Source organism: Palaemon carinicauda, chromosome 25, assembly GCF_036898095.1.
Source record: "Palaemon carinicauda isolate YSFRI2023 chromosome 25, ASM3689809v2, whole genome shotgun sequence".
Taxonomy (NCBI): domain Eukaryota; kingdom Metazoa; phylum Arthropoda; class Malacostraca; order Decapoda; family Palaemonidae; genus Palaemon; species Palaemon carinicauda.
Genome location: NC_090749.1, coordinates 83,453,357 through 83,468,798, shown reverse-complemented (window position 1 = coordinate 83,468,798; position 15,442 = coordinate 83,453,357). Strand labels below are relative to the sequence as shown.

General features: G+C 48.0%; 1 pseudogene; it reads right to left on the bottom strand.

Annotated features, from left to right (window-relative positions):
* Nucleotides 1–315: 315 nt before the first annotated feature.
* Nucleotides 316–15,442, bottom strand: part of LOC137618675 (zinc finger protein 83 pseudogene) — a 184,000-nt pseudogene continuing 168,873 nt past the window's right edge.

The window sequence follows — 15,442 nt, the reverse complement described above, 5'->3', positions numbered from 1 at the left end:
TCTATAATCTTCGCTGTTTTTTCTTCTTTACTCCAGATCACAATATTAGGTCTTATAGCACCTCCTATATATCTTCCTGTCGGGATTATCTTATCATAAAAGATGGAAATACCTCTGTTGGAGGTAACTGGGTCTGTTTCATACTCCCATACCTTATCTTTTACATCAATTTTGTATTCTTTACATATTTTCCAATGAATATATTTACAGATCTTATCATGAAAAGCTGTTTAGTGACCATCTGCAAGTAGAGTCTGGCAAGCTGAAACCAGATGACCAACACTTTCAACTGCTGTATGACAAAACCTGCACTGGTCGTTTCCTGATATGCCCGCCATTTTCTCAAAGCCGGTTGTAGGGAGGACCTGGTCTTGTGCTCCTATTATTATCTTTTCTTCATCAAAACCTAGATTTCCATTCCTTATCCATCTGAGTGACTCTTCTTTGTTGATGTAATCTTTTTCCAGTTCTTCTTGGAATCTTCCTGCTGTTTGATAGTTTTTTTACCTTTCCATTCCAAGTTTTTCCTCTCTAGAGCAGTATGAATTTTATGATGGCCCGTGAGACTACTTTTCTGAAAAAAGGCTTTGTCACAGACACTGCACTTAAATGGCTTCTCTCTAGTGTGAATTTTATGATAAGTTGTGAGTTTACCTTTCTTATAACATGCTTTGTCACAGACGCTGCACTTATATGGTTTCTCCCCAGTATGAGTTTCATGATGCGCTGTGAGACTGCTTTTCTGAGAAAATGCTTTATCACAGACACTGCACTTAAACAAGTTCTCCACAGTGTGAATATTATTATGCTTTGTGAGCTTACGTTTCCGAGAAAATGCTTTATCACAGACAGTGCACCCAAATGGCTTCTCCCCAGGATAAATTTTAAGATGCTCTGTGAGACTACCTTTCTGAGAAAATGCTTTGTCACAGACAGTGCCCTTAATTGGATTCTCCCCAGTATGAATTCTATAATGAATTATGAATTTACGTCTCGCAGCAAATGCTTTGTCACAGACACTGCACTTATATAGCTTCTCGTCAGTATGCATTTTATGATGCGCTGTGAGATTAGATTTCAAATAAAATGCTTTGCCACAGACATTACACTTGAACAGTTTCTCCCCAGTATGAAATTTATGATGCGCTGTGAGACGACTTTTCTGAGAAAATGCTTTGTCACAGACAGTGCACTTGAACGGCTTCTCCCCAGTATGAAATTTATGATGCGCTGCGAGACGACTTTTCTGAGAAAATGCTTTGTCACACACAGTGCACTTGAACGGCTTCTCTCCAATATGAATTTTACGATGCGCTGTGAGATGAATTTTATGAGAAAATTCTTTGTCACAGACACTGCATTTAAATGGCTTCTCCTCAGAGTGAAATTTATAATGTGTTGAGAGAGTATCTCTCCTATAAAATGCTTTGTCACAGACAGTGCATTTAAATGGCTTCTCCCTGGTGTGACTTTTAAAATGTGTTGCAAGATGACTCTTCATATGAAATGCTTTGTCACACACACTGCACTTAAACGGCTTCTTCCTAGTGTGAGTTTTATAATGTACTTTAAGACCAACTTGCTTAGAAAATGTTTTGTTACATTCTATACATCTGAAATGTCCTCCAGTGTGAATTAACTTGTGAGTGTTGGTGTTAACTACTTCACTAAAATGTTTTTCATAACTCCCACCCACAAATGACTTCTCTCTCGTCTCAACACCAGTTTGTGTTTTGGAATCACTTTTGTGACAAAGCAGTTTTTCACAGCCACTGTTTTTTATCTGCTCCCCCGTCTGTAAACATTCTTTCCCACTACCTCTTCCCTCTCCTTCATCCTCTTTCCTACTGAATCCCAATTGTATGCCACACTCCTCTCTCTCACCTGTCTTTACACTCTCCTCCTCCTCTTTATTGACTTGCCTTTTGCTGATCTGCATATCCACCTCATTCACTGATGCATCAGAGTTAAAAGAATATTCCATGTCCCCTTCGTCTGACTCAAATATTTCTGGCTCTGCTTTGAATTCTATTTCTGGCTCAGCTTTGAATTCAATTTCTGGCTCTGCTTTGAATTCTATTTCTGAATCTGCTTTGAAAAGAGAGTCATCATCAAAGACTCCAATGCTATCAGGAAAATCATCATTTTCTAACTTGACTGCAGAGTGTAAAAAGGAATCTTTCATTTTTCTCTTTATTGGAAATTCTAATGATTCAGAGTTCCTCATTCTCTCCCTATCACTGGATGACATCCTCTTCAATATTATCTTCAACAGTAGAAAAATATAGAGTTAACACTAAACTTTCAATTCTTTACATCAAAGTCTTACAGCATGAATCAACACAGACCCTTCTTCCTTTTTCCAAGCCCTGTATCTCTTGCAGATATCTTCAGTAATTTACATAATCTTCGTCACAAGAGGTGAATCATCATTTCCTTTGGGATGAAAAATCTGAAATAATAGAGAACATCAATCATTGGAATAGGAAAAGATGAAAATATTTGTTGGAGTTTTCTGAAATGAAAAGACAATTTTCAAACTAAAATACATTTTTTCTTAAGTAATTTGTAATTTTCCTATCCATACAAACCTGAGTCCTTTAATTAGGGTGACTCACTGATTAGAGGGTTGAAGGTTCACTTGGAACTAAAACTGAAGGTTCTGTAACTTCCCTGGAAGTGTTCCAGGCTTGATCTGTAGAGAAGAAGATAGAGGCCACTATCACCCCCACTGGTATTTATCATAGGAGAAAGTGATGGGACCTGGGTCATACATGACTTGTACCGTCCCATAAGAGAAACTGTACCCACTGGAGGGTACGTCAGTAAGAATCAAATACCAAGTAGAAGAATAACAAGTTGGTAGTGTCGCGTGGTAGCTGGGGCAAGTTTCCAATGTCTCATGGATGGCATCTTAGGGGACCTCCCCTACTGTGGAGTGAACATAGTATCAGCAAATCACCTAAATTGGTTTAAAAGGTGGAGTAACCAGCATAACCATGTCCCCTACATTATTACAAAGGAATCGTAATGCAATCTAACTTTCACCCACTTGCCCCTGTGAGCTCGGACCTCCTTGGCTTAGGCTCTTCTTCTTTGAATATTTATTTGTTAACTGCCAATGTTTAAAACTTAGAAATAAATATCTCAAGCTTTAAATACTTCGTATTCTGCTCCACGGTGCCAGATCCGACAGCAGTCTTCGAGGGCGCCTTCCAGCACCCATGGGACAACCTCGACGTCTACGCCTTTCCCCCTTCGGGATCATCAGGCAAGTTCTCAACAGGCTAAGACAGTCCAAGTCCACAAAGATGACTTTGGTAGCGCCTCGGTGGCCGGAGAGGGAGTGGTGCACGGATCTTCAGGACCTGGCCACTCTTCCTCCTTGGCCCTTACCGGCAAGAGAAGACCTGCTAAGTCAGCCTCACTTCCAAAGGGTACACACAAACCCACAGGGGCTGAGGCTACACGCGTGGTTATCAAGCGCCTGTTAAGGAAGGAAGGCTTCTCGGACAAACTGCGGACAGGATGTTGGGCTATCTGCGGAAGTTCTCAAGCGTTGTGTACCTGGCAAAATGGGCAACATTTGTCAAATGGTGTGCCACTCAGAATCTGCAACCCTTAGACGCTACGGTCCACAATATCGCAGACTTCCTAGTGCACTTGAGGGATGACCTAGGAGTCTCCATCCCAGCCTTCAAGAGAGTTTGGGCGACACTGGGCCAAGTTTTCCAGCTCAAGGACATCAACCTGGGTACCTCGCGCCACATCTCCATGCTCATCAGGAGTTTTGAGCAGTCTTGTGACCCCCGCTCCTCGAGGGTTCCCCAGTGGGATGTAGCCAAGGTCCTCAGGGCCCTCTCGAGGCCCCCCTTTCGAACCACTCAAAGATATACTGGATAGGGACCTCACCCTCAAAGCCGTCTTTTTGCTCGCTCTGGCCTCGGCTAAATGAGTGAGCGAGCTCCACGGACTCTCCTTCGAGGTCTCCCACTCGAAAGGTTGGAAAGACATGACGTTTAAGTTCTTGTCAGAGTTCGTGGCGAAAACCCAGAACCCTGCAATTGCAGATCCTAGGTTTGAGGAATTCTCCATTCCAGCAATTCAGCGTTCGGACAATCCGGAAGACCTGCTCTTGTGCCCCATAAGGACGATCAGGAAATACCTCAGCAGAACGTCCAAACTCAGACCAGCCGTTAAGAGTTTGTTTGTTTCCATAGGTCCAGTCAAGAAGGCAGTTTCCAAGAACACTATATCCTTCTAGCTGCGACAGGTTATAAAAAGGTTTTATGAGAGTGAGGGCTCTACGGTTCCTGGTACCCCGAGACCCCATGATATTAGGGGCCTTAGTACATCCTTGGCCTTTGACACTAACATGGCAGTAGGTCAGATCTTACGGGCAGGCACTTTGGCTAGGCAGTCCACCTTTACAGCCCATTACCTCAAGGACTGTACAAGGAAGTCCCTGGATGCCTTCTCCATCGGACCAGTCATTTCGGCTATGCAACAAGTTTAGTTTGGGTCCCGGGTAGCCCGTGGGAAGTAATCGTAAGCGACACAGGTTCCTCCTTACTATCCCCCTTCCTTGCTACCCCTTTTTCCTTATATCCCATCCTCCTTCCATGTGAGAGTGGGACGCTGAGGCACATCATGTCTGGATTATAAATAAAGGTGAGTTGTACATAAGATAGACTTTTGCATGCTTTCCCCTACTCTCCTACCTCTCCCTGGGCAATCCAGACCTAGCCTCCTATCTAGGTCGTGTGCCCCCAGGAAGTCTCGAATATTCCGAACTGTAAGCCACTCCCTCCTCCTAAAGTATAAGTCTCCTAAGAAAGTAGTTCGAGGTAAGTACTCCGTGTTGGAACAAATCACAAATTTTGATTAATTTGTATTTTTTCCTAACAGTACTTACCTCGAACTACTTTTGGATTATGGCCCTCCCATCCTACCCCAAGTATCTTACAGGAGTTCGAGGAGGACTTAAACATACGCTTACTGACGAGCTAACAAGCGCAGCCTCACGTGCTGACCTGGGGTCCGCCACAGGGCGAGTATCCTTCCACCCCGGAGCGCCCCAACAAGGTAACGGAGAGAGGGGGAACTATGCAAAATTTTTGGTCGGTGATTAAGGAGATCCCAGATCCTCCTAAGAAAGTAGTTCGAGGTAAGTACTGCTAGGAAAAATACAAATTACTTAAAATTTGTGATATTTTCATAATAAAATAAATTTTTGAACATACTTACCCGGTAGTTATATATAATTTAATTCCCACCCTCCTCCCCTCTAGAACCTATGGGCATGGAAGATCTGAGGAATGACTGGAATGGTTCCAGGTACCTGGATAGAGGGCGCACTGGTGGTACACCTGGCTACCCAATCGGCGATTGCCGCGAGTTTTGAAATTTCTGCCGTGACGCCAGGGACTAAGCTATATATATAACTGCCGGGTAAGTATGTTCAAAAATTTATTTTACTATGGAAATATAATTTTCTTTTTCTTTTCAGTTTGTGTGGGCCTTACCTGCCAGTCATGCATACCTTCTCCGGCCGCTCCTGCGGAATATTTATATCCGCTAAAGATACCGATCCCCACCTTTTGTGTCCGGCTTATAGGGGGCAACGGGGTGATATGGATAAGTGTAGGGAGTATCGGAAGTGATCTGCTTCCCAGTGGGAAAGGTTTGGTCAACAGCCGAAGAATAAATCTAAAAGGGATTCCTCTCCTTTGAAGGTTTTCTCAAACAGAAGAAACTTAAAGCTTCTTCTGCCCCAACCTTCCTCCAAAGCTTCTTCTTGACCTGTTTCCTCCGAGAACCATCGAGCAGTAGCGCAGACCCTTTAAGTCCTGAACAACCTTGGTCCTCGAAAGAAGGTAACGCTTCCCCTAGCGAAGCGGCTCCACCTCTCCACCCTCTTTATTAGAGAATGCCTTGATGAAGTCATTGGGCTTCAGCTCGGCATATCATTCCTGTGCTGAAACTTGGTAATGGGCAAGAGGGCTCTCGAACTTGGGGAATTTGCTCCCCAAGTTCAAATATAAATTTCCCTCTTTTGTCATTTTCTTTTGCTCAATATTACTTCGATCTTCTCCTATTTTTAAAACTTTATTTGTTCCGTAACCGAAATACAAACCACGCTATTTACATTGGGTTTACTTTCGGCGTAGCTGAAATTGACGAGCCAATAGATTTTAACGAGGGTTAACTACCCCGCGCTAGTTAGCGGGGGTAGGGGAAGGGGTAGCTTGCTACCCCTCCCGCCCCCACACCCCGTTGATTTGCTTCACTTCACTTTTGGCTTGGACGATGTGCAGACGTGTCTGTCTATCGTCCTCGTTATTGACAGCCTTAATCTTTTCTTTGCTTTTCCTCAGCAGTGTGTTTGAAGTTGGCCTCCCCCTTTGGTGTTCATCATGCGCAAGTGCCCTGGGATCGCCGGTCGCCCTTGCGGTACCTTCATGTCTGTGGTGGATACCGATCCTCACACCCTTTGCCCGCAGTGTCGAGGCTGACGGTGTGATAGGAAAAATAGTGTATAGGGAGTGGTCTGCCTCCCAGTGGGAGAGGTTTGCCCGCCGGCGTAAGAATAAGTCCAAGAGAGACCGTTCTCCTTCTGGGGTTGCCTTGAAGGAGGAAGGCTCTCGGGACTCTTCTTCCGCCGCCCAAACCTCCTCCAAAGCTCCCTCTCGTCCGGCTCCTAGTGAGTGGCCGCCGAGTGGGAGCGCAGGCCCTAGTTCTGTTTCCCAACCTTGGTGTGTGGGAGAGGGCGTCGCCTCCCATAGCGGGGCGGCTCCCCCTCCTCCTCCGGGGGAGGATTTTGATGATGTTGATCCTGTGTCTAATGATGATCTTTTTCAGCTTTGGGCTTCCTTGGGGCTTAAGGGCCTGCCCTCCAAGGAAGCCCTGTTTGACCTTATTCAGTTTGGGGCCGCTGTTAAGTAGTCGCCGGTGATAGCAGAGGTAAATCCTCTGTCTATCGTCGACGTCGTGGTGGCAGAGGCTTCCGACGGGTCTGGTCAAACCTCTGCGGCTCCTGATGTTGATGACGTTGCTGAAGGCTCTCCTCCCCCTTCCGTACATCCTTCGAAGGGGGAAGAGGGTCCCATGGGCTCTCCTGCAGTTAAGTCTCCCCCTCGGGGGAACGCTCTGAGACTCCTCTTCGGAGGACTGATGATCCTGACGACCTCCCTCGTGGCCGCCTTCGCCGTAAGGCTCATCGTCCGCTTCGTCGCAAGGGCCTCCCGTCTCCCTATAAGGGTGCTAAGAGGCGCCTTTCGGGAGCAGCCGGTAGCAGCCGCGTCCTTAGACCTCTCCGGGGATCGTCCACGTTCTCCCACACCTTCCAGACCTTCCGCTTCCTGTGCAGATGGCCAGCAGTCTTCTGACCTCATCAGCTGACAGGCACCGGTCCCTTCAGGGCAAAGGAATGTCGCCCATGGTGTGGGTGCTTCCCTTGAGCGTCAGGGTTCCCCTGCGCGCCCTCCTGCGCGTTCACGCGTAGTAGCGCACCATCGCTCTCCTGCTCATCAGCGTTCTGATCGCCATCGCTCTCCTGTTCGCCAGCGCTCTCCTGATGATCAACGCCCCACTGCTCGCCAGCGCTCTCCTGTGGACAACAAACATCCTCCTGTTCCTGCTGTGCGCCCCGCACGCCAACGGTCTTCTGAGCGCACTAGATCTCCTGCCCGTCAGCGCGCACCTGCGCGTTCCATTGCCAAGTTTCGAACTTGCAGGCAAACTCGATGTTGAAGCATCTAGACGCAGTGACCGAGGCCTTCCTCTCGGGGGTCCCATCCGTGGATGTCGACAAGCTCAAGACACTCTTCCATCCTTGGGAAGAGCTTGTTTGAGCCCAAGGACGGAGAAATGGACAGCTGGTGTGTGGAGGAAGTCAAATCTCGTTTCACTCCTCCAAAAGGCGCTTACTTCCAGACCCTGCAAGCCTTCGACGCCTCTTCATACAGCCTCGTCAGCCTAGGTTATTGGAACCGGCTCCAGCAGCTAGGACAAGTTGTACAATAACAGTCCCCTCCTGTCAGGGACAGGTCGGACGAGAAGTTCTCCCAGGGAGGCATAATCCTAGAGGGAGCGGCCGAGTTCGCAAACTCTAGGATTGGCGACCCCCCTTGCAGGTCTCCCGCTGGGGGGATGCCTAAGGTTACTCTTCCAGATAACAGTTTCCCGGTGCCGATTTCTGCACGATCTCCGTGATCAGCCAAGGATATCGCACTCTTAACATCTCTCCTCCACTGACAGCGAATCCAGTGTCGCTGAGCCTCTATGCCATAGGGTCGGCAAGAGGTTTGCCCGTCGGGCAGCAGGAGCCATGCTTTAGAAGAATACAGTATCCTCCATAGGGTCGTCGACGGCTTCTCCCCCGGCTTCTTCAGTCGATCCTTTCTTGTAGGAAAGCATCTGAGACAGGAGTTCCGTCATCGACCACTCAGCTCTGATCAAGTTTGTCGAACAAACTTCGTCCAGCGTGGAACAGCAGAGTCGATCAGACTGGTAGCAAGACCACAAGACTCCTTATGCCCTGGATCGGAAGGAAGCACTTGGAATTCAGCCTAGACTACAGATGTACCTGTTTAAGATGCTGTGTTGCGATCCCGCCGCAGCATCGCAGGTTTTCTCCAGAGAACTCTCCCTGCTTTCCTCATAGCCACTCAGTAGCAGGCTTCCGCCTCCTTCGCTTTTTGGAGGTCTGGCTAACTCAGGTAGTCTCGGGTTCGACCTTCTTCGACACCGAGACAAGCTTCCGGGACTTTACCAAGATCGAGGGATCATGGTAATTCGCAAGGAGCCTTCTCTGCTTCTACCTCAACATCTGGAATATCTAGCCATGATCTTGACTCCTTCTCCGAGCCTTCCCTTCAGTTGACTGTGGCAAGGCTGAGGAGAGTCGCAGAACCTTTCCTCAGTCAAGGAGAGCTTTCAGCCCTATCTTGGGACATTTCCTGGGTCTCCTTTCCTCATTGACCCGTCTAAGTCCCGAACGGTCGCCTCAGGATAAGTTCCCTGTTAGGCGGCCCAAGTTCCCGTGGAATCAAAGCAACGATTAACCGGATTTTCTGGCCCCTATGGGACCAGCGGAACGATTAGACCTACAATGGGGGTTGACCTATGGAAACCTCTTGCATGGGAGTGGATCTTCTCGTCCTTCCCCCACATTTGATGCTGTTCTCGGACTCGTCAAAGGAAAGGGGGGGGGGCCATGTTCTGGTTCAGGCCTATGGTCAGGACCTGAAGGGTACCTCCACATCATTTAGCTAGGCTTAGGGGCCGTAGTCTGGCCCTTCAACAGATCCAACAGACCCTGCTGAGTCGCTCCGTGCGCGACAACTCCATGGTACTGGCGTATTCCAATTAGCAGGGAGGTACATTTTCATACTTTCGCATCTTGCAGTAGAGATACTGAGATGATCCAAAGTCCACTCAATACCACTATCGGCTCGCTCATTCCGGGCAGAGGAATGTTCTCTCCGACAATCTGAGCAGAGCCTCACAGATAGAGAGTACCTGGGAGTCTTTGGCCTCTAGTAACCAGCAAGCCCTGGCCTGGGGGACCTAATCACGACAGCCTGGAACTTCAAGCTGCCGCTGTATTCCCCCCCCCCCCTCAGTCTCAGACCCCAAGACTCTTTGGCAAGATGCTTTCCGGTGACGGTGGGACAGCATCGACGCCTACGTCTTCCCACCATTTTTGTCTGTTGAGAAGGGGTCTCAACGAGACCAGATTGTCGGTCAACCTTTCGATGACCCTGAGAGCTGCGACTCTACGCAGAACGGTTTCCAGATCTTCTGCATCCCCTGACGGAACTCCCGGGAGAGCTTCTTCCACGACATGGGCTACTCAAGCGAAAACACTGCAACATCTATCACAAGCCGTAGCATCGCTTCGTCTTCACTCCTGGAGACACTACGCCGCCTCCTCACAAGAGGCACCCCGCAACAGTCGCGGAGCGGAGGTCGCGTCACCTGCGATAGTCATCCGCAGGGTTCTACCGGGCAAAGTGGAGAGTCTTCTGTGGTTGGTGTCGTGGGAGAGGTACCTCTCCCCTTGATGCCTCTACTCCAGCAATAACGGAGTTATTGTTTATCGGCGGGAGGAAACTCGTTTTCCGCTCTCGGCAGTGAAGCCTATCGCACAGTCTTACCCTGGCCTTCAGGCTGAAAGGAATAGACTTTTTCCTCCCCGCTGGATCTTTCTTCGCTCATGCGAAGCTATGAACATACCTGCCCCCAGTCGGAATGAGAACTCCTCCATGGAGCATGGTTCGGGCTCTTGAGACCCTTAAGAGATCATCTTGCGAACCATTACATCCGGCCTCTAATCGTCGCCCGTCTTGGAAGACGGTGCTCCTGCACGCTCTGGCCTCGGCCAAGTCTGTAAGTAATCTTCATGGTCTCGTACGACTCCGCCCTTTCAAGAGGATAGGGGGAGGTAACATTCAATTGGCTCCTGAGTTGATTTCTAGACTCAGAATCTTGGAGTCCCGGACTTTCGGTTCGACTCCTTCAAGATTTTGAGTCTCCGTTCTGTATCAGATGACCCAGACCTTCTCCTACTGGCCAGTAAGGAACCGAGGGGTTATCTTTAAGAACAGCTGCAGTTTGTCCTCACGTGCAAGCCCGGTTTGGGAGCACAGGAAGGACGCAGGGGAGGGTCACCAGGTATGCCTTTTCAGCCCGGATCCAAGGGCATTCATCTCGACCTGAATACAGACCCTCCCCCGTCACGTCGCACTACAGCCCACGATGTCGGATACATCGCAACGTCCCTGGCCTTCAAGAGGAACTACTCTGTGACGCAGGTGCTACAAGCTGGAGTCTGGAAGCGTCTAGCGACCTTCGCAGCCCACTTCCTGCAGGACGTGACCCAAAGGGGTATCGATACGTTTCTATCGCTCTGTGGTGGCTACACAACAGCTGGTCTAACCTCAGGCTCCTTTTTGGACAGGTAGCAGAAGGTTGAGGGCATTGTTACCAGAAGGTTGAGGGCATTGTTACCAGGTTTTAGACTGCATGAACGGAAGAAGTATGTCTGGCTCTTACTTCCTTCTTCATCCTCCCCTCTCTTGGGGAAAGCAGCATCCTGGTCTCTACATAGCTGACCTCAAACCTCTGCAGGTAAACCATGCTTCCTTGTGTTCCAAGTATTGAAATAATACTGTCGCGTCCCCCATACCCTGACGAGGTGGTATTGGGAACGTCCTAACCCAGAGTTCCGTCAAAGAACTCCAGGTCAACTGCCTAAGACGAGTCACACTTTCTTCCTTCACACACAAGCTTATGTAGGCCACACGTTTCCTTGCGGAGCAAGGAACTTGCGAGGTGCAGGGACTCCTTTTCTCGAGTGCGACTCACTCGGATTCTGAGTCCCCGGGTAAGCCAAAGCCAGTATGGCTAGGGACTTTCCACCCTTCCTAAGGGGTAAGTCACCCTATTTAAATAGCGTGGTTTGTATTTCGGTTACGGAACAAATGACAAATTCGGAGATAATTTGTATTTTTCCTAACCATACAAACCTTAGCTATTTACACATATTTGCCCGCCAGCCCTGTCCCCCAAGTCAAGTCCATCCTCTAAGTGAAGTGAGACATTTCACCGGTGTGCGAGGGGGGAGGGGTAGCAAGCTACCCCTTCCCTACTCCTGCTAACTAGCGCGGAGGTAGTAAACCCTCGTTAAGATCTAATGGCTCGACAATTTCAGCTATGCCAAAAGTAAACCCCCTATGTAAATATCTAAGGTTTGTATTGTTAGGAAAAATACAAATTATCTCCGAATTTGTCATTTTAAGGATACTCCCGCCAGGAGTTAGAATTCTGGAGACCTTAAGTTAAATTCTCTGGGAATATCACTGAAGTCAAATATACCCTAAGAAGCTACTTTAAGGAACCTTCCATCAGGACGACATGGCTATCTCACCCAAAAATGGATTTTTCGCTTTGCTCAAAATCCGTTATATATATCATAATCAGTATCTATTGGAATTTGGGTAACATGAAGGATTCGAAGTTTCTCTTTGTTACCTGACTTGATTGGTTTTAAAACATTAGTAGAGGGGTCCTTTTTTGTTCCTAAGTTGTCAACTGGATTTTCCTTAATTAAATTACCAGAGGTCGTCAACAGTGCCGGGGGAGAGTCAGCGTATCCAGGGAATGGGGGTTCGTTGCTTAAAGAATCCATTAGACGAGAGATAGAGAAAAAGGGATTAGTCTGATTTACCTGCTCTAAGCATTAAATCCCCCTGGATTCCGATGACCCAACACTTGAGAATAGTTCTGCCAAAAAGGTCCAAATCATCAACGGGATGGCCGAGATCATCCAATACTCTCACATATAGCTTTGAGTACAAATACCTCCCAACCGTGACACCTCCTCCCATTCTTCAAAACAGACAGCAATAACGGCCACGCCAGTGACAATAACGGAATAGAAACATCCACGCCATTAAAAAAAAATAAGACATACATATATATGTACGTATATACGCATATGCATGTGGGAAATTTTACTCTTAGAATTGGGACAGTAACACAAAATATAAAGTTTAAAAAATAGGAGAAGATCGAAGTAATATTGAGCGAAAGAAAATGATGAAAGAGAGAAATTTAGATTTGAACTTGGGGAGCAAATTCCCCAAGTTCGAGAGCCCTCTTGCCCATCACCAAGTTTCAGCATAGGAATGATATGCCGAGCTGAAGCCCAATGACTTCATCAAGGCATTCTCTAATAAAGCAGGTGGAGAGGTGGAGCCGCTTCGCTAGGGGAAGCGTTACCATCTTTCGAGGACCAAGGTTGTTCAGGACTTAAAGGGTCTGCGCTACTGCACGATGGTTCTCAGAGGAAACAGGTCAAGAAGAAGCTTGGGAGGAAGGTTGGGGCAGAAGAAGCTTTGGAGGAAGGTTGGGGAAGAAGAAGCTTTGGAGGAAGGTTGGGGCAGAAGCAGCTTTGGAGGAAGGTTGGGGCAGAAGAAGCTTTAAGTTTCTTCTGTTTGAGAAAACCTTCAAAGGAGAGGAATCCCTTTTAGATTTATTCTTCGGCTGTCGACCAAACCTTTCCCACTGGGAGGCAGACCACTACCAATAATCCCTACACTTATCCATATCACCCCGTTGCCCCCTATAAGCCGGACACAAAAGGTGGGGATCAGTATCTTCAGCGGACATAAATATTCCGCAGGAGCGGCCCTCCGACCAAGAGATGGTATGCATGGCTGGCAGGTAAGGCCCACACAAACTGAAAAGAAAAAGAAAATATTTTCATAGTAAAATAAATTTTTGAACATACTTACCCGGCAGTTATATATATAGCTTAGTCCCTGACGTCACGGCAGAAATTTCAAAACTCGCGGCAATCGCCGATTGGGTAGCTAGGTGTACCACCAGTGCGCCCTCTATCCAGGTACCTGGAACCATTCCAGTCATTCCTCAGATCTTCCATGCCCATAGGTCTCTAGAGGGGAGGAGGGTGGGAATTAAATTATATATAACTACCGGATAAGTATTGTATGTTCAAAAATTTATTTTATTATGAAAATATCACAAATTTTAAGTAATTTGTATTTTTCCTAGCAGCACTTACCTCGAACTACTTTCTTAGGAGGATCTGGGATCTCCTTAATCACCGACCAAAAATTTTGCATAGTTCCCCCTCTCTCCGTTACCTTGTTGGGGCGCTCCGGGGTAGAAGGATACTCGCCCTGGGGCGGACCCCAGGTCAGCACGCGAGGCTGCTCTTGTTAGCTCGTCAGTAAGCGTATGTTTAAGTCTTCCTCGAACTCCTGTAAGATACTCGGGGTAGGATGGGAGGGCCATAATCCAAAAGTAGTTCGAGGTAAGTACTGTTAGGAAAAAATACAAATTAATCAAAATTTGTGATTTTTTCCAACACGGAGTACTTACCTCGAACTACTTTCTTAGGAGACTTATACTTTAGCAGGAGAGAGTGGCTTACAGTTCGGAATATTCGAGACTTCCTGGGGCACACAACCTAGGTAGGAGGCTAGGTCTGGATTGCCCAGGGAGAGGTAGGAGAGTAGAGGAAAGCACGTAAAAGTCTATCTTATGTACAACTCACCTTTAATTATAATCCAGACATGATGTGCCTCAGCGTCCCACTCTCACATAGAAGGAGGATGGGATATAAGGAAAAAGGGGTAGCAAGGAAGGGGGATAGTAAGGAGGAACCTGTGTCGCTTACGATTACTTCCCACGAGCTACCCGGGGCCCAAACTACTAAACTTGTTGCATAGCCGAAATGACTGGTCCGATGGAGCATCCAGGGACTTCCTTGTACAGTCCTTGAGGTAATGGGCTGTAAAGGTGGACTGCCTAGCCCAAGTGCCTGCCCGTAAGATCTGACCTACTGCCATGTTAGTGTCAAAGGCCAAGGATGTACTAAGGCCCCTAATATCATGGGGTCTCGGGGTACCAGGAACCGTAGAGCCCTCACTCTCATAAAACCTTTTTATAACCTGTCGCAGCCAGAAGGATATAGTGTTCTTGGAAACTGCCTTCTTGACTGGACCTGTGGAAACAAACAAACTCTTAACGGCTGGTCTGAGTTTGGACGTTCTGCTGAGGTATTTCCTGATTGTCCTTATGGGGCACAAGAGCAGGTCTTCCGGATTGTCCGAACGCTGAATTGCTGGAATGGAGAATTCCTCAAACCTAGGATCTGCAATTGCAGGGTTCTGGGTTTTCGCCACGAACTCTGACAAGAACTTAAACGTCATGTCTTTCCAACCTTTCGAGTGGGAGACCTCGAAGGAGAGTCCGTGGAGCTCGCTCACTCATTTAGCCGAGGCCAGAGCGAGCAAAAAGACGGCCGAGGGTGAGGTCCCTATCCAGTATATCTTTGAGTGGTTCGAAAGGGGGCCTCGAGAGGGCCCTGAGGACCTTGTCTACATCCCACTGGGGAACCCTCGAGGAGCGGGGGTCACAAGACTGCTCAAAACTCCTGATGAGCATGGAGATGTGGCGCGAGGTACCCACGTTGATGACCTTGAGCTGGAAAACCTGGCCCAGTGCCGCCCAAACTCTCTTAAAGGCTGGGATGGAGACTCCTAGGTCGTCCCTCAAGTGCACTAGGAAGTCTGCGATATTGTGGACTGCAGATTCTGAGTGGCACACCATTTGACAAATGTTGCCCATTTTGCCGGGTACACAACGCTTGAGGACTTCCCCAGATAGCCCGACATCCTGTCCGCAGTTTGTCCGAGAAGCCTTCCTTCCTTAACAGGCGCTTGATAACCTCCACGAGTGTAGCCTCAGCCCCTGTGGGTTTTCGTGTACCCTTCGGAAGTGAGGCTGACTTAGCAGGTCTTCTCTTGCCGGTAAGGGCCAAGGAGGAAGAGTGGCCAGGTCCTGAAGATCCGTGCACCACTCCCTCTCCGGCCACCGGGGCGCTACCAAAGTCATCTTTGTGGACTTG